At 37.4% G+C, this 21,177-nt stretch overlaps 1 protein-coding gene across 1 annotated transcript in view; it reads right to left on the reverse strand.

Annotated features, from left to right (window-relative positions):
* Positions 1–21,177, reverse strand: part of GABA-B-R3 (gamma-aminobutyric acid type B receptor subunit 3) — a 287,088-nt gene extending 265,911 nt beyond the window's left edge. The window contains exons 1-2 of the mRNA XM_087351747.1: positions 20,987–21,177; positions 20,369–20,501 (exon numbers count right to left, since the gene is read on the reverse strand). The gene's annotated coding sequence lies outside the window, so the exon portion shown is untranslated. The remainder of the gene's footprint in view (positions 1–20,368; positions 20,502–20,986) is intronic.

Raw genomic sequence — 21,177 nt, forward strand, 5'->3', positions numbered from 1 at the left:
GATCTTTCCAATTCAATATCCGAAAACAATTCTTCGTTCTGTAACTCTATTCAAAAGAGTCGTTAAATAAAGTAAAACAAATAAGATAAATTAATTACGAATAGTGGATCTATAGCAGAAATAATCAAAAGCAGGAAGAGAGCACTTTTATTTTTACAGTGTAAATACACTAAAGGAAGAATCAAAGCTAGGTTCTGCGTACAGAAGTTGGCTTCGTAACTCAAATCTGTCGACTTCTTGTAAACATAGACTTCATGGGAAACAACATGATTTATGTGATGAAATTATAACCCCTAACTAGATATCTCAAACAAGAATGAAGAATCTTAAATGTTTTAATTTCATCCAAACATATTTTCTACAGAGTATATTAACAAGAAATCCAAACTTATATCGTGGTTCCAAATGGTTTCTTTAGTGGTTTGTACCGACTGCTTCAGTAGTGCATTCCTATTACCATAACGGATATCATCTGTTCCTGTTTTTCCGTAATTTCTGAGGCCTTTAACTGTAATGAGTCCTTCAATGTTACGGTCAAAACCCTATTTTCACGCTTCTGAAAATCTACTCTTTTCCTATTTTTTTAAAACTTGTCTTTAAATCGCGTGTGTGTTTGAACCACGCTAGCCACAGAAAAATAACACGCTTATCAGATAGAACAATAATTTAATTTTGTTTAAATACTCCATTGTAAACTTCTTCTTTTACCGGTTTAACAATGTTTGTACATTTTCCGGTACCCTTTACGGGTCCACAAACCTTTTAGTTGGCTTGATCTATGGACATTCGGTAGAACTCCTTGGATCAGGGATCAGCCCCTCGCAAGGCCCTTACCTGTACACAGAACAGCACAACACAGAAAAATATCCATGGCTTGAGTGGGATTTGAACCCACGGACCCCGCGACCAAGCGGCACAAGACCCACAAGCCTCAGACCGCGCGGCCACTGCGGACCCCTACATTGTAAATTATAAGTAATAAACATAATGAAACTCCATTCCATCAGAGCGGTAGTGCCTTCTGCTGTCACAGACGCCAGAGAAAGGCGATAAGCCATAGTTTATTTACAAGTCTAGACATAATTCTTTATAGATGAAATGTTCATTACCTGTTGACATGGCTTCAAAATCAAACAAAGAAACGATTGAAATAAGTTCAAGTTTAAAACTATACAGAACATTAATAAAGATACATTTAAGATTAAATATCTAAAAGACCTTAATTTAAAAAGTTTAAGATAAAATTTTACAAAGGATTTGCTGTTATGTCTCTTCGTTTTAAAGCACTTCATACACACTCATTGAAACTAAAATTATCTTAAACTCTCATCTCAGCCAATTAATAAATTTCGCACCTTTTGTGGAACCTTCCAGTGTTAACAAAAGCACCCTCTTGTCTCCGTTCTTAAATCGCTGAAATCCGAGGTAGTCCAAATTTCTAACACGAGTATTGTGTCTGGTAGCTCCCCTCCACATCTGGTAACCTTCTCCTCTATCCGAAGTACGCTATGGTGGCGAGGGACCCACTTAATATGGCAGGCTGCAGGTTACCAGAAACAAATTTTAAACTCTCATCCAATTGGAGAATAATATAGAGAGGGTATGAAGTTTAAGGAATAAATTGGCCACGTTCAATGGCTTGAATTCAAAGTGTGACTGATAATCGAAAATCTTCTTATGTGAGACTTGAAGTTCCCACGGAAGTGAGGAAAACGCTGTTCTTCGAGGCTTTGATGTGTATAAATTGGATGTAGATGCCAACGTTTTGGAGAACTATACCGTCTTGATCTGCAGGGCTGATGTGGCGGTGCTGGGAAGTGGTCGGATTTATTTGGAGTAAGAGGTACTGGACCATTATATCCAGCTGCACAATGTCAGTATTCTGGCCAAGAAAATCCAGAAGCTTTGACCGGATCATCAAGGATGTGATACGGCATGCCCCGTTTAGCGGTCCGCTACTAGCGGCCTTGTCCAGAAATTGAATATTTAATCCCAGTGTGTTCGCATTCCAACTAACGCACAGTCGAAAGTTGGTAACAGGCAAATTCATGAGGATTTGGGTATTACATTCTTCTTCGACCACATCTGAGCACCAACTGAGAGTTCTGACTGAACCTGATCTATGGCGGGGAACCCTGGAGTTCAGCAATTACTGTACAGTGGCCGCAGAACTATTTGACCGGTGAAATTTTCAAGCGAAAGGCTTGAAGCGTGTCGTTTGTCCGATAGTATATTAATGTTTTGTTATCTGACACTAGAAAGTATAGTCTATGCAAAGAAAGCTGGATATGATACATATTTCCGCAGCAGATGTTAATAATCTTTGCATGAAATTTTTAAAACAAAACATTGTCTCATTATAATAATTAAAACTGAAGATAGCTAGTGCATTGCCAATTAAAACATGGCGGCCTCCTGCATGGTGGGTAATTAATGTAATACTCTACTAGTAAAGCTTCACAACACCGGAAGTTTTACATAGCCACTGAATAACAATACTACGAACAGCGGAAAGCAACAAAGTCGTGTGAGAAATATATTTGCGCTAAAGACCGATATTTTTCACTCAGGTATAGAGTGGTCACGCATGTGCACACTACTTGCCTACCAGCCGCCTACAGCGCAATATTTAACTCTCGCGAACAGTACAGTAGGAAGCACAGATAATCCATCGTAAGAAAACACTTGTTCTGACCAATGGCTGACTGAAGTCTCTCACGGCGCAACGAGTGGTGTCTAACTTCTAGGCTATACTGACTGAGTTTTCCCATGCTTTCTCGTCAATTAAAGGCAAATGCTAAGATATCATTCAAAAGAGACGCAGCCCGCCTTTAGCCAAAATAACCCCCCCCCCCCCCCCCCAAGCAGAAGAGGCCTTCAGTCAAAGCTATCTTAAACTTTCTGGATTCAACTCCCAAACATCCATCCAATCAAAGTTCTGTTGGCAAAGAACACATTGCCTGATGGGAATATCCGCCCAGCTGTACCAATAACCCCCAGTCTGAACTGTCTAGTCTTCGGCCAAGTCATCCCCAACAAAAGCCTATAAGGCACGTTTTCCAAATCTAGCTATCCGTTTCGGAGTCAGGAATGTTTTAACAGTGCAAGGGATTCTGTCTTGCGCATTGCGCAAAACTTCACTCCTTGTTAGTTTTTTGGTTTGTAGTTGGTAGCATGGCCACTTCAGCCCTGAAGACGGAGACTATTTTTATACGAAATGTTGATCCACACTTCGCCAAAACCCAGAATAACACCCTCAGAAGCTTCATAGTTTGTGCTCTGTAACGCATAATTATTATACGGCTGATGAAATCATGGATAATGAGCTGGCTGGGACATGCAGAACGCTTGGCGAAATGGTAAACGTGTATGTGTTGCATGGGACAACGATGATGGTGGTGATGACAGTAGTGATAAAAGATCGGTTTTAAAGAAATAAATTAGGAAATATATAAAATTAGTGTAAGATTTAAAGAAATTTTAAAAATAAATACCTTACCTTAAAAATTATTTTCAAATACTAACATTTTTAAAACAAGAAATTAAGTTGAAAAATCTAATATAATTGTAGAAACATAGAGCTTAAAAGATTTGTGAAAATATTCTATAGAATCATTGTAAATAATTTTGTTTTTAATATATTGTAAATAATGTGGGTCACGTATTAAGGCTAAAGTTGAAAGTTAAAAGTTGAAATATAATTCTGAAGCACGGAAAAAGCCGACTTTTTTTTAAGATTACTTTCGGATCGACCATTTTTCCAATCTTAAGCGTATTTGTCCCAGAAGTTAAAGACGGCCGGGTGTATATTAGAAAATTCTTCCCAAGTTCAGAGGCATTAGAATCTGTAGATCTTCACCATCTCTTCGAGTGTCGTAATCGTTAGGAACGTGGATCGCTGTCCTTGTCATAAGTTCACTTCAATTGCAGCCAGTCCCAATCCAATTAGCTCTTGATGTCAGGAGCTACACTTTGTAACGCGTATCCATCAGATTTCTCATTTCGTATAAAGTACGATTGCTGTGCAGAATACCGATTATGCAGTACTCTAATCCGGTAATTGTCAATCTTTTAAACTCACAGACATAACGGAATTTGAGACTACCGCAGTTCAAGGTCACAGCACGCCGTGCGTTACTGCAGCGGTTAGTAAATGATTTGAGAGTATTTTGTAACTAAAATTAACGTGGTATTAACGGACTGGTATTTGAATCTGCGTTACTTTCCATGAACCTGGGAGAATAAAGGATCGAGTCGCTTTAGTATCCTGTACCATGAAGTCAACTGCAGAAAATGCGCGCTGGTACCCTCATCTATTGCCAAGCGTTGTGTGAAATCAGTTTTGTTCATTCAGCGACCTGAGAACTGGGGCGACTACGCGAAGTCACAATTCATTGTTGTTGCCATTTTAGCATATAAGTGTAGAAATAACGGTCCCGTAGCGGTAAAATAGTTCTGCTAATTAAAACGCGCAGTTTAAACCAGTCAGGTGTTTTAAAACAGTTCTACCCACCTAACGTGTGGGCTGCCTGACCTCTGAACTGATACGATGTTGTGAAACGTGGAATTATTTTACCCAGAACAGTTAAGAAACAGAAGATTAAAATTTGAGTACGATGGCAGCGAAGAAGTGGGCGAACAGAAGTAAAATTTGCACTACAGTTAATTTACTTTTTCCTGGACTTTTACGTTCATTGTACTTATCCTGAGGTTTTCATGCATTTTGCTCTGCCAATAAATGCTAGGATAATCCCTCGGAATAGGACACATCTTAATTTTTCAGTGACAATCAACCGGCCGTCAGACGCTATAAAAATTCTATTGATGACAGCGTCATTAAAGAGCTAAAATCTAAGAATGATGATGGAGTGGAGCTAGAAGTTTATTTCAAAGACAGGAAATTAATTTCCAGCTTTATGACATTCTATTCCAACTGTGTCCACGTAAAATTTCTGCCATGAAAAACTGATAAACGCTTACAAGATCAAAGTAAAAGTTGTTTTTTATAGAAATCAAAGGTTTAGCACCATGTTCACGTGTCTTGAACTGAAATTTCAATCTCAGCCAACGAAATCCGCTCTTTATAATGTAAAGTAAAGTTTGTCCCCTACGTGCCGTAAAGGCGCTTGGGGTGAGTGGAGGTATAGCTCCTCTCTTTCTTGACCTCGGCACTAGATAGGGTGAGTGGTCAGCATCACGCCCCGGCCGGCTTTACCCCCGGGTAAGGACCCCGGTACCCATTGTAGAGGAGGCTGGGTGGGCCCCAGAGGCTAGAGGAAAAATCCTCTGCCCCCGTCGGGGATCGAACCCCGGTCGTCCAGCCCGTAGCTCTAGTCACTATAATGACTGAGCTATCCCAGCTCATGAGGTATAGCTCCTACTCTTTCTTGACCTCGGCACTAGATGGGGGTGAGTGGTCGGCATCACATTTATTTCTTAAAAATCGATTTTAATAATATTTCGACATCTACCCCTCACTCTCCCAACAGATCTCTCCCCTTCGAATTTTCGTATTCGTGCTACATGTCCCGTGAATTTTTCTCATCTTAATTTTATCACCCTAACAGTATCAAGTGAGTGACAAATTATGAAGCTTTCCAATGTTTAATGTATTTTATTAAGCTATATCTTATTTTATATCTTCCACGCGAAAATATTTCCTCAGTGCTTCATTATTATACACCCGAATCTATAATTATCCCTTTCTTGAATTAAAAAATTCACGCCCTTCTGACTTCATCGGTTTAAATATGACAGCCATACAATTTTAGGTAGTCCATCCGTTCTTACAAAATAGTGGAACATATTTACATATAATTCAGTCCCTTTGTGATTTACGCTTCTCAGTTATTTCTCACTTACCGATTATGAATCAAGAACCTTAGAATGGGTAGAAGAATGTTACCCTCGGAATTTGAAAGGCAGGATATAAAAAGTAAAAAAAAAATAGAAACACATTTCGATGTTACGCTTATTGGAAACGTTATTCTTCCTAGACAATACGAGGTTAACGACTGAAGAAAGGATATCGAGCTGGAATTTCGCGAGTGACAACTCACTGCATATCCTATCGTCATTACAATTTAGGAGTTAATCATAGAAAATTACATTACGTCAATATTGGTACGAAATAAGTGCATGTTCTTCCAGGACAACAAACAGTGCGATACCTACCTTTGTCAAGAGTCGTGGTTCAATGATTGAAACCTCCGTTTCTCTTCTAAAGTTTCCACAGTCTTATTGTACCTGTCAAATATCCGCCTCATTATTTTATTTTATTCTTACTTAAGACTCAAATTAAATTAACAGCCCTAATTATCTACGCCGACGTAGCTCAGTCACCACGGTAAAATACTAGAAGTTGGACAAACTGTGTTTGTTTTCCGACAGCGACTGGAATTTTCCTCTTATCAGTCACATCCACGTCAGCTCTGTGCCTCACGCAGCCTCCTGGCAAGTGGATACCAACCGGAGACAATATTCCAAAAACTGCCGAGGTCTATAATGTGCTTCTACACACATGTTTAGGATTGTGCTTAAATGAAGGGGCAGTTCTAACGCCACATACGTAAATTCCTTTAGCAGTCGATAAGTGCCAGAGTATTTAAGAAATACAACTTCTAATGGAACGCGCAATGTGATCACACACAGCACAAAAATCGACAATGGAATTCAGTCCTGAAAGGTTAAAACCAATTTGCCCGACACAGATTCAATTACAATTTATTTAGGGTTGATTATAACAACATCCTCCCAAATACGTTTCAGGGACCGTGAAAAACCTTTTCTTAAATTTTTTGAACCAATCATATTTATAAATTTATTTTTCCCGCTTCCGTGCTTGTACCGTCTACTCTTATGTTCCGTGAACATTATCAATAATCAGATAATTTATCCGATTTTTACAAATTTATGCCGGATATGGGAATAAATTAATATCCAAACTCACTGGCCAAAATACTCATGTATGAGGCACGCACATCAACTAAAATGAATGTCACATAATGAGTCGTAAGAATATAAGATATTCAGAATACTCGTATGACAGCTTTTGTGTTGGGAGGGAGCCCTATATATCGGTCAATATTCAACATTCTTTGTGGATATACCCAGATGTTATCTCTAACACAAGACGGATGTCCCAGTGGATCTTTATACAGGCATACCTCGGAGATATTGCGGGTTCGGTTCCAGAACACCACAATAAAGCGAGTCACACGAATTGTTTTGGTTTCCCAGTGCATATAAAACTTATGTTTACACTATACTGTAGTCTATTAAGTGTACAATAGCATTATGTCTAAAAAAAACATTGCGAAAATTACCAAAATGTGACACAGAGACACGAAGTGAGCACATGCTGTTGGAAAAATGGCGCCGATAGACTTACTCGACGCAGGGTTGCCACAAACCTTCAATTTGTAAAAAAACGCAATATCTGCGAAGCGCAATAAAACGCGGTATGCCTGTATACATCCTGACTATTGTGTCAATATACATGTTGTCAAGTAGTTATGAGAAGTATCATGAGGAAGTTCCAGCCGTCTCTAACCATCACTTATTCCTAGAGTTGGATGTCAGTGACGAATGTACCAGCAGCTGGTTTTTACATGTCTGAGGAAACTGTGTTTATAATTAGTGAAATTTCACAATAGCAGAATTTCAGGTCGATATCAGAAGGTGCCAGAACGATACTCATAGATGTGAGGCGGATAATGGCAGCAGTGGCCCCTACTCCTGGTGGCTGCTGTTAATTTGGGACATGTAGGGTGTTTCCGCCAGGCGTCTCGTCGCGAGGCTGGAAACGCTCTTGAGTGCAGTCAGCTACACTGCACTCCAAATTCTGCATCATTCAAGCGAACTTCCTCTCCACATGCGACAGAATTTCCAGCTGTTACAAAAGCAACGGTAGTTCGTTACAGCTATGCTTCATTCATAACCTCGTCATGAATTCGTAAGGGATTCGGAAAATAAATGGTCTTGCGGTGATGTTCAGATGCCGTGTTAATGGCTAGTACACCATAGCCTACCAAGTATGCTCCTAATTAAATAAATAAATAATAAAATTAATACATGATGAAGATGTATTTTTTCCCTAGACCACACACTTACTACTTTTATTTTTATTTACTACAACTAAAGCTGTTTTTTATAAAAACCAATAAATCACAATCAAGATTAGTTTTAATGCGTATCTTAATCTCTTTAAAACACTAATCAGACTAAGATATGGTGTCTGCATTAATTATTTTAGTTCGATGTGAATAATGTGCATCTAATTAATAAATTAAGTTCAATATTCGTTCGCACGGTCAATGCGAAATAGTCCCATTTGACTCTTAAGTAAATATAATTGTCCAGCTTGCCTTATAGTGTATACTAACCAATAATTTAGAGAAATGTGCTGATAAATTACTGTTATTATTCAATTGTGGAACATGTAACATGATTTCTTTTCATGCGGAAGTAATACGGAAAAACATAATTATTTTGACTGTTTAGAAGCACTGTGATTCCAGTTTCCGGGAGAAAACTGTGTATTTTTAAAAGTGCATAACCTGAAGATGGAAGCAGAATTCAGCTTCCGAAAAACTGTAGTTTTATAATATTACAATGTAAACACTGGACAAACTTCAAAACAAACAAAAAATTTATGTAGTATAACACACCAGAACTTTCAAACTTCAAATGTAAACCTGTCTTGACATTTCTAAAGCATTTAAAAATTATTTCTAGTATCCTGTAAGTCATATTTATAATTTATGCAACGGATAAAGTCCCCAAAAAAGTTAAGGATTATAAATTTACTTTTATTGATAATGAAAAATTACAAGGAATTGATTTAAGGATTATCTCGTTCGTAAAAAACAGAACGCATTGATTGAAGCGATCTTAGATAAAATATCTGTGATGAAGAGAACCATTCCCGACAGGTCCACGGCAGAATATTGTGTGCTGTTGTGCTCTGTTCAGAATAGATGTGTTGTAAAAGCTCTCCATTGTGAATCGCGGGCAATAGAGAAAAAACAAACAACTCTTCAGAGACTTGGCTACTAATAAAACCTGAAGATGGCGTTCAGAGCTGAAACATTTACAGACTTTCACAACTCTTAACACCATCGTCCACATCCTCATTTTGTTCATAGCCCGTGGGATGTGTGAGGAGGAGGAAAGAAGGAAGAGAAATGGTTTGGGGCGAGAGAATTTTATCCTATGTGGAAATAACAGCAAAGGACCAAAATTATATTTGTGGTTGAATCAAGGGTAAGCTGAAGTTTATGCAATTTTTCCTCCCAAATACCACTGAAACCAATAAGATCAAAATACACATACTACAGAATTAGAAGTTGCTTTAAATTAGTCAATTTTGTGAAATGAGGATTATTTTACTGAAAATTTTTAAATTCTTAATTAATGATGTTCAAGATGATCAACAAATATTTTTCAAATCTTATACATCCTGTAATGGTGGACTTTAATTATAAAAAACCGCCTTAGTATAGGCTATTTCCTTACATATAATATGTGATGCAGTATACAATTTTTACTGCTAAATACCACAAGCCATTTTATTCAACTGTTGAAATAAGTTACGGTATATTTCTATAGCTTATCTCTCAAAATGTGTAGTAAGTCCAGCCCAAAGACCACCGCTTTAAAGCAAACTTCCTACGTCTTAGCATCCAAAGAGCAAAGGTTATTAAAGACAGCAGAAAATTATTAATTTCTCAGCACTCTCGTACAGATAACTAATCCGCATTAATCTTCTCTTTATGATTCATAATAAAAAAGTTTGGGTGATGTAATTAAATTTCCTGAACTTAACTCAGCTTCAGTCATCTGGCAAGTTTATCAAAGAGCTAGTGACTTTATCGATTATTAAATTAATATCGAGAGCTACGGCCTGCGAAGTGAAATTGGTGCAGCATCTCTTAAGGATTCTCCCACGTTAATATCTAAATCGAGGAGGCTAGGGCTCGATTTTGGGCTGTTACGCCATAGTAGTAGTAGTAATATCTCAATCACCTTAACGTAGGTCTAATGTATTCCGCTTTTAAGAACGGGTACGTTCCAGCGACTGAATCATACATATTATAATACAGCTAGTGATGATAAAATGCTACTACCAAAATATAGTTTAAATTTATATGTTTTTATTATCCTGCTCTCGTTATGTTATAAGAAAGATATCCATCACGAAGGCGTATGCATTCTACCCTAGTAACTTTTGAAACAATTGATTCGATTTTATGAGACTTCTTTGCAAGGGTATAAAGCTACTAGACGCCCATCTACCTTTTTGCATTTACATTTTCTACTTAAAATTGCCTAATAATACATCTATCAATATGGTGAAGCGTGTGGAATTCTGATATCGGAGTTAAATTTATTGTTTTGGGGTACACAAAATTTTTGTGGTGAGAGCCCTTCAAGTATCGATCTTATCAAAGTAATGTATTAGTTTGTGAATAATTAAACACAGCTTTCATGGGGGCATTCAGGAAACTTTCTTGGTGCACCTCGTATATACATATATGCTCATGCGTACACACATAAGCATAAAAACATATACACATACAAAATAATGAATGTATTTATAGTACCTATGCATAAGCATACACATACATACGTTTGTATGTATGCTCTCTGCTTGTACGAAGATGAACATAATATACCGTGCATGTCAAGTTTCAAAGATATTTTTTTATAGTTAAAAATTTAGAATATGAGTAGAAATTCAACCTGAATATCTCTATAAATAATGCAGCAATATGAAATTTGTTAACACAATATTCTTGTTAGCAGACAGATATAATTCTACGTTAAAAATATACTCCTCCTTCGAGGGCAGTCCAAGTTAATTGTTCTCATAGTCTTTCTCCAGGATTCGCTTCAAATTTAGTGACGTCTACACAGAGCGCGACTCCATCAGCCCTGACTGCGATAAAACTCAGACTTCAACCTATTTAGAAGCAACTTCATTAACCAAGAGCGTTCGAGATAATATTCCCGGGAACGGGTTTCATTAGGGAAAATGTCGATGACTGGTGTAACAGAACTCCACTCAGAGAGCAAACTTACCCTCAAAAATTACCTATTATTTTCTACGCAGAACTGCCAACGGAGTTGCCCATAACTACATATTGGCTGTGAAATTGAAAGAATAAATTGACTCCTGAACTTCAAAACGCCTTCAAATCACCCAACACACAGACTGAAGCCATGCAGACAGGAACACTAAAATAAAATCTCTACGTGTGCATCCGAATAAATAAGAGATGTTGAAAGATCCTAAGGACGGAGACAAATTCAACTGCTGAATCTCGGAACAGGCTTAGAACCACTCAGTATTTGTGGAAGTAGAATAGTAAGACGAGAATAATAATGACGGAGTTAATTAAATTAACTCTATAGAATAAGTCCTCATTGAGAAGCTAATAGACACTCAGTCTTGGCCAAGCAATGATTCCTCCCGCCACAGCCTTTTAAAGAATCTGAAGATATAGAGAAGGTGGCGTTATAAAATCCCATTTTCTTTTCGGTTTTTTAGGAACTTAACCTTTTCTTAATTATGATAAATGGCCCATAAACTGTTACAAAATTTATCTATCAGATGCTGTCAACAGAATCAAGATATTGTAAACATAATAGACAGATATACATTAAAAGAATTAAAATATATTATTATATTTTATGAACATGAGTAACATATTTTAATATATTATTTAAAGGTTAACGTAATATGGGACCCCCCCCCCCAAATTAGATGGGTACCATATTGAGTTAAACCTAAAAATAATTTCTATAAAGCAGGATTCCGATAAAATCCTTACATTACTTGAAACATTTACGTCATATGCTACGTGTTTAGCAACGGAGAACACATAAACAAAAATATCAGAATGAGTAATAGTGTTTTCAGTATTTATCAACAACATTTTTAAAAATTACAACAAAATAAAATGCGCGCCATATCAACAGTTTCTCAAGATGGAGTCTACCAGCGCAACTGATGACCGTGTTGGCTGGCTTTCTGTGATCTGTGTTTTATCTAGGTTCCAGCATCACACAGGGACAGGAGACTGCAGTACAAAATTGCCCACAGGTTCCATACCACGTTCTGATCAACTCATCAGACCCCGCTATTGGAAACTGTCCTCAACTAAATTTAGTTCACACATCCATTCCTATCTGATGATAAATTAAAACTCATGTACCATGTTATCGTCTGTTCCTAAATACTATATTTTACATTCATTCAAAAACATAACAATAAAATTAACCCTTTACGGGACCAGAATATACATTACCGAGATCATTATTGAATCCAATCCACACGTCCACACCCAATTTCACTAAGATCTGTTTTAGTAATAACATCTAAATATCTTCAATTGATATATTTATTCCTAATTTGTCAATCGAAACCTTTTGTGCAGTTTTATTTAATCCGTTCATCCTACATTAATGCTTCTAACAATATAGAGTAATTTTCTCCGGTCGTTTTGTTTCTTCGTGTGTTTTAGTCACAAATATTACCTATACTTCTCAATACGCTGTATCTGAACTCTTTCTTCTGAGTAAAAGACCAAGTTTCACACACACACACACACACACACACACACACACACACACACACACACACACAACAAAGTTTAGGCTACTACAAAAAATGAAGTTTTCTAGTCGCGAAAATAGATGGTGCTCAGTCAGGAGCGGTCAGGGAGAGGTCACTGCATACGCGTTGGTAGATAAAAGCATTTATCTCCCAGACTCTCAGTTTCTGATTAACACCAAAATTCGATCAATTTATTTTATTAATGGTTTACCTGAAATTCATAAAACAATGGATAGTCGGGAGACTGTATCTGTTAGCATGTATCAGTTACAAATTAGGAACTTCGGTTTTATGCATGAAGTTGTCTAGCGAATTTAATGTTGCTTCGTATTGTTCCAATTTGACACTTACCTTACATTAACTCATCGGCTTTCTAAACAGTGGTTTAAAGTACAAAAAGAAATTGGTATATGACATGAAACACAGTCCTCAATAAAGCGTGCAACTTTTATTTGAAAAGTTTTTCGATATGATCAAACTTTCAAAATAAAATTTTATGTTTATAATGTTATAACGTATATGTACAATACTGTGCATAGCCTTACAAGACTAGTTTATCTACAATAAGGGACACAAAGGTTATTGAAGTGTTTTGTATTTATTTACGATTTATTTTATGATTATGCCAGTAACATAATTAGTGTGGAATTATATGGATGTTAATGAATTAGAGGTGATCTAGAAATAAATGATCGTGGATTAATTTAAGGCAATATCCCAAAAATTTCTAAAAATACTGATAAAAATCACGGTAAATCTGAGTCCAGATAGCCAGTTTCCAGGCCGAGATTTGAACCTGGTACCTAACGACTCTGAAAAAGGGGTACTAACCACTCCATTGCGACATTTGATACAATTATAAATTACAGACGCAAGAAAAATACGATTGTAAAATATTTATGTATACCAAATTTAGACCCTACCTTTCCAATCCTTCTTTATTATTGATAAAAAATATATGACAACCACACTTTAAATTGTATTGGTTACAAGCGTTCATATTGGCGCCATTTAAAATTCATTGCCATAAACCCAAAACTTTCACTAACGACTTGGGCAAAGAAAACGTCTACCGAATTAAAGCTGACATTACTTGAAAAGGAGACACAAAGTGACGTTGAAGGAAACCGCAAGAGATCGTCTTTGGATGATACGAAGAGGGAAGCAATTTGGTACTGCAGAAGACGAACACGCAATCAAGAGCCTGGTCTGTGTTCCCGTGGGTTAATACTATCGGACAGGACAGAAGAAGTTTCCTCACGAACATCCAATAACCAAAGGCAATCATCACAGGTAGAGCAAACCTCAGTTACATTATTAGCGAAAATATTTGTTGTCTGATTGCTGATTTTACAGCAAGCATTTGCTGTGAACACAACGTGACGAGAAGAAATGGAGCTTTTATAACGTTCAGTAAATAAACATCTACAATTTCAGGAGGACTCATATCCCTTTTACAATTTTAACAGTTCTATGCTAAACCTGAAAGTTCGTTAAACTTAATATTTGTAAATGTACTCACCTGAATGTACTTAATTAGTTATTCCGCATCTTATATCCAGTCTTACCAACCTTTGGGTCTATGGAATGTACATAAAACGTTAAAAGTTTCAGCCCTTATAAGAGTCTGATAACGGTGGCCGGATTCTTAATATTTTGTCTAACTAATCTTAATCCATTTTTTTAGTCTGTATTAATGTAAAGAGCCGTCAACATTATTCCTAGACTAGTTGCATATCAGAAAACAAATTTCATTTCTTACATATTTAAGGACGCTTTCAATTGTTTGGATTATATTATAATGTCGAATAATACTATGATTAGTGAGAAGTGAATTGGAAAATACGTGGAATGATACGATCGTGGTCTGATTTAAGGTATTATCTTATAATTTACCTGTAAATAATGATTAAAGTTTAGTCCAGACAGAAGCAGGGGCGCAAACTTCTTCGTTAGAAAATCAGTCGCACAGCTAGCCAACAAAATAAACGACTTTTTTAGAAGCCGAAAGGCTCTATAACGTGATCATAAGATGTAATACCTAATTAACTAACTGTCTAAATGATTAACTAGTCAACTATTGGCTTTAGTTATTGACACCCTAAAGAGTTACTTTAATGACAACTAATTAATAAATCAATCATATAACATATTAGTGAATCATTAATCTTTGTGACTATTCTAACAAACATGACGAAGGTCGATATTTGACTCGAAATTTTATTATTTCTCGATTTTTACATTTTCTGCAAGACTGCTTAATATGAAACAATTAAGACGATTTATTCGCATGGTATTATAAAAATTTCGGGTCGAATACGAACTGAGTATATAAATGATCCGGTAGCGGGTAGGAACTCTCTTCTGAGATAGTCATACTTCAGGGAAGTGAGTGCCCCTGCCTACGCGAACTCCGGGTTCCCCTTGACCCGAGGGGTGGCAACCTGCAAGGGTCCCTCTACCAGGGTCACGGTAGATGGCATAGGGCAGCAGCTATGTTATTCCTGGGGCGAGGCTATTGAAGAATGACTTCCCTAAAGGCCCGTCACCAGATATTCACAGACGACAATCACATACTGATTGTACAGGTTGTGATACTGCGATGGAGAAGGCAACGGAAAACCACTCCATTATAATTCCCTAGTACAATCAAGCATGAGTTATGCTGATCGCCAACATCTGGAACGGATAAGCACTTTAAGAAGAAGAAGATATAAATTACGAACCAAACAATTATAAAATTAACTGGTTTAGTAACAAACACTGTAATCCTTTAAAGATGTTTGTAAGATGTACGTACAAGCAAACAGACAACACGTGGTCTGTTCATTACTCATTCGTGTGAAAATGAAAATGTTTCTTACATTCGTGTCGCGTCTGGCGATGACAAAAATATGCATTACGACGTAGAAAGAATTGAGAAGGAAACGAGAAATGAAAGCTTTATAAGGAAGAAAATTAAAACGTTAATAGGAGGGGATTTCGACTGATTGAATGTTAACGTCGCTGACGTCTTCAATTCCCAATCAAAATTCGTCTCCATCCACCCACTCTCCTTCCATTCATGGACTGAAAATCAATATGATAAAAAGTTGACTGATTTTCGGTAACTGATCTTAAACCATGTGACTCCTCAACGTTGTACTTCTATATTTCCTGTCACAGATAATACAAACACGGTTGGAGTTCAAACTTATGAATTATAAACAGCACAAGCGCCATTTAACATGGGACCCGAACTTCTGTGGCGATAGATCACTTCTTAGATAATATAATATACATATTTTGTTTATAATTTCAGTTTTAACATTTTGTCTTATGTAGAAAATTCCGATTCATATTTAGTTCTGATACAGTAAATCCTTAGGTATTTGGTACAACGTCTTTGACAGGGGTTTCGTCCGTCACAAAGCCCCTGCCTGTACAGGAAATCGCGTGCATGCATAAATAACCAGGGCAGGATACAAATTCGCGATTAAATGTATACATTGCCTGTGCCGCATTACACAGCGTGATAATCTGTATCGGTAAAACCTATAACGTCTAAACACGGTTAATGGCAACATGGCGGAGGATTCATCTCACAAGAATGAACACGTAGGACACTGGAGTAGCCTCCAAAGACACAATATCCACAGCAATTTTCATGAAAAGCCTTTCAGCCGATCTCGAGTGAAATGGTAGAACTTATAGTTCGTAAGATAACTGAAAGATGGCAGTAAGATCTCTCGGCTAAAAGATGTGATAACGTATATTTCGTAAGATAACTGAAAGATGGCAGTAAGATCTCTCGGCTAAAAGATGTGATTAACATAGCGGTTCCCAAACTATTATACCTTGCGCCCACTTAAAACATTACATAAATTTCACGCCACCCTTCCAGAACAAGTGCAAGCAAACAGATTTGACATAAAATTTAGCTATGAGTATACAGCACTGTAAGACAACTAAACTGCCTCAACTAAGCAAAGGATGTTAAAAATGTTTATCCATATTATTATTATTATTGAGTGTTCTGTCTGACGACAGGTCCATTGCTCTGCCCAAAAAGAGCTCGCCAGTTTTCCCTATTCGCAGCTTCTCGTTTTAACTCCTGCAACTACCAACAATAACCCCCCCCCCCCAGAAAACCACTAGCGCCCCCCAGGTGGGCGCGCCCTACACTTTGGGAACATCTGGGTTAATAGAATGAGCCATCAGGAGTTCCACGTTAAGCTGCAGAGTACGAAAATCGTAAAACTGCGTGAGATTGTAATACAAAGAGTCTGCTCATAGGTGGCTCTGCCAACAATAGTTGGGCAGGGGTATAGCACGTAATTTTTCCGATAACTAACATTGCCAACATGTAATTGTGATGAGCGGAATGAATGCGCAAAAAAACAACAATGGTATCGCGAAAGAAATTGTGAGGCTTTATGGCATGCAGCACATATAAATGCAATTCAGTCAGAACGGGTACGCGCTTGGTTAACATGAAAGAAACGCAGATAGTTCGCCGGCGAACTAATCAACTACAGGGACAAGTTGTTTGGATATACTGGAGCAAATATGTCAAATGTGTCCAATGAAACTCCCGGCGGGGTAAAGAGATCAGGGGCGTACCTCACAGCATAGTATAGAATGTTTCATGAAATTTATGCCAAACTTCGGATGATTATTCATCGTCTTATTTTCGGTTAATAATTCGTCAGCAAAGTCGAAATCTCAACCGCAATGTAGTTGTCTGACAAATCCTTCCCCATTACCCTTCAATCCTTGTCTATCTGACAACTTTTTTACATTTGCTACACTCATCTTTAAACTAACATAAATTAATTGCCACAGGTCTGAATAAACAATGATCTTATTCCGTACGCCTGGCCAAACTTGACATCCCTTGATTTGTACTTAAGACGGGTGTATCAGCAGAAATCACAGACATAAGGCGAGTTCTTACGGCGCATCGTGGACGGTGCTGCTTCCATACGGAACAATCATGAAGCATATGGAAAGCTGCATGTGCTGTTTTACGTCGAGCAAATCCAGTGCGAGAAGTTATTTCGTACAGCAAGCAACAGAAGCACGTAAGTTAATCATGAGCATGATACCATTCCGATGTAGCCGATTCAGTTCTTCAATTAAATCTACGTGTTGCCTTCAGTTTACTGTTTCCATCCACCATAACGGTTCGGATGTCAACCCGTGTTAATACAACATTTTTCACTCTAAACAAAACAATAACCAACAGAAGTTTGGCAGATTTTGGACATTTTGCTTGAGCATTTTTTTAACCATAACGAATCTTAGAACGTTAAGATGGCCCGAATCATTTAGCCACATTGTAATAGGCTAATTCTATAAACTACTGCAATGACATTGGACCTTTGGATTCTGAAAGCATAGCCTCTATGTACTTTAACAATCTGAAAACCTAGCAACTCGTAAACCAGATACCAATCGATATTTTGCAAGGGGGAACTTGGGAATTGGTCGCCATGTTCCACACAGATGTTTTGCTCCTGGTGTCATAACATGTTCCGTCAAAGTCATACATCAAAAAGCAATTTGCATTGAAAAATTTCACAATCACAAATACATATCCGTCATGAAATCAATGTAAACCGTCGCCATAAGGTGACGTGTAATGAACACACAAAGCTTGTGACACGACCCACTGGGCCCCAGGGAACGTACGCCTAATAAACATAATTCGATTTATGTTTCAATGTGGGCTGAAACTGTTATATGATGATATCAAACAAACTTATGTATTATTTTGTCAGCACACATCAATCCTGTCTGTCTCTTGCAAGAACAATTTTTCCTCGTATTTTAATGGAGAATGTGAGAGATGAAATTTACATAAGAAATATTGACGGAAAACGAGATAATTCAATACATTTCTTTTTTGTTGGATTTGACACGTTACAAATACTACAGTTCACTCGGTTCACTAGTATTTGAAATAGTACTGTTAATTTTTTCCCCGCATCTATCAGATGTGTTCCTTCCTGTCGTGTGATTAAGAAAGCAGAATTGATTTTTGTGATACAATGTGTCTTTGTCTGGCTTGATTTCTACCTTTACGATTGGTATCAATTTATAATTTGTGACTGATTACACACAATTGTGAACTGCAATTAACATTGACAATTTTCAAAGATGACAATGAAAGATAACTGCGTTAAGAGTCCATAAACTTATGCTTGTCTTCCGTTGCAATTATCATACGCCTTTAGGCATATTATATGTTAATTAGAAACATATATCTGCCTCATTATTTACGATTACTACAAAAATGTTTCTTAAAACAGCATTAATAGTCGGAACAGTACAATATTTTGAGTGGTTATTTGTATTACGCGCTGTTGCGTACCAGACACGGGTACCTTGTGCGTTCGAAAAGTTGGTCGAGCGGATTTGGTGATTGGTTATCGGTCGCCGAATGGAGTAATAGCTGCAGGAGAGTTAACTTGTACAAAGGCTTTATTTATAATAAATAGTAATAAGTACAGCAGGTTGCTGCTTAAGGCTTTAGCAGTGGCCGACTTTAGACTGACCGGAGTACCGTCGTCAAGACTAAACTCGTTACATATCAAAAAGCCTTTTGTAATGATCTTGCTGCTATATATATTGGCCAGAAAGGGCGTAGCCCAGGTACAATATGTGTACTCCGTACTCTTCATAGATAAAAAGCTTCTAGAATGTTCTCAAGTTTTTATGAAGGTGTCAGCTGGCACTTGCCTCACTCTCGGACTCTGGCTGATGTCTTATTGATTATTTCGGAACAGTACATTTGTGGGGCGACGGTGTCACAATGTCACAGTGTCTCCGTTTTCTTGAAAACAACTTAATTATCAAAAGAGGATAACATCGATGAAAGTCCGAGTTACAGAATTGGGCAAATGTTTTCATATACATGACTTAATATTCATGTGGTACAATTATAATATGCAACAACTAATAACAATATCATATTACCTACTATGCATATACAACAGCACTAGCCCTTTTAATAACTGGAACCAACATAGTTGATCTATACGTGAACATCATAGTTTGTGCAACGTCAACTTACAGCAAGATGAAGCTAAAATAGGTCGCTCTAATGTCTACATTAACTGTACTCAATATGTGAACTGTTATTAATGTTCGTAAGTAAATAGTATGAGACAGTAAGAACGCACACACATTTGTACAAATCATAAAACTATTCTTATTTACAATCTAACCTAAAGTAATCTAATTCAGTTAAACATTTACCTATTATATCTGCATGTACACATTTACTGCCCACAAGATATCTGTAATTAAATCTGTCATGGGCCTTGAGCCATTGATGATAACTGCAAAACCAATTTTCAAATTTCTGTAGTCGATAATGCCAACAGCACGGTTGCTTGAGGTCATGAAACGAAGTGATGACAATATTAAACCATGATCTTCTGCGCATGCACATTACTAACCTTACCTAATCCAACCTAATATTTCGTAAACAAATCCACACCACCGCCGCCATCATTACAGATGTCGACATGCACTCACTTAAAAACCGCTAAGTGGCTCGACAAAAGCTCATGACGTTTTGTTGCATATGCACACATTCTAACTACTTATTTGTTAACGAAGGTTGGTACCCACTCATAGTGTGATTTAGTTATTTTATTGGAGCCGTAGCGTGTATCTATACAAAGGAGTAGTGTATTGTACAATGTCATGGAAACATTCTTGTAATTTCAAATTATTTGTTATTTGTATACTATGTCTTACCTGAATACTGCTGCTGTTGTCTGTTGAAATTGGATGTCTCGTTACGCCGCATTCCTGAGCACGTGGTATTGCGTTCTGCGTGTTCCAGTTACGTGTGACGAGGAAGGATGTGAGTACGGTCAAGTGCTGCTATCTATATGGATAATTCTGATGGATTATTTTTAAGATTAGGTACATACATATGAAACTAATTAATAACACACTGGGATGTTAACTACAAAAATAAAAAGAATATTATGAATTACATTTGTTGTTATCCTATGTAAGCCTTTTTTCAGAATCAACTTTTAAGCAAGGAACATGGGCCTACTATTAAACCAGTTTTCATAGGGTCCGTGGGTGACTGTCGTTATATTTTAAAATAACGATAAACTGCAAGCAGGTCGAAAGTCGGCAGTTTCTACGTTTTCAGAATCGCTTAACAAAATTATCATGGCAATGACACAACAGACATATTAAGACCTACAAACATCATCCCATAAAGTATAAAACCACTTAGCAGCGTTGCCGTGGCAATTGCTATAATAACAGTATGTATCAGCGTGACGGACATCGCTCATGATATTACACCTACATTACACGCTTGCGCCATATAACACCCAACAACACAGTTCTCACCAGCTTGTTCTGCTCCCTTTCTTGACACATTGAATTTTCTTTGGCAGCCAACTCCTTTCAACCTCACCTCTTTCCCTTTCGTCTTCAATCCACGCTGCCATATGGCTTCTGCAGACGTCGATTGCTTGATGAGATTCCAGGTACATCCCACCTCCAACTTCATTCAAACTTTTGAACCGTGGTTGCGACTG

This window comes from Zootermopsis nevadensis, unplaced genomic scaffold (assembly GCF_977971745.1).
Source record: "Zootermopsis nevadensis isolate Lab colony 2312 unplaced genomic scaffold, Znev_1.0 Znev_ptg000020l, whole genome shotgun sequence".
Lineage (NCBI taxonomy): Eukaryota > Metazoa > Arthropoda > Insecta > Blattodea > Termopsidae > Zootermopsis > Zootermopsis nevadensis.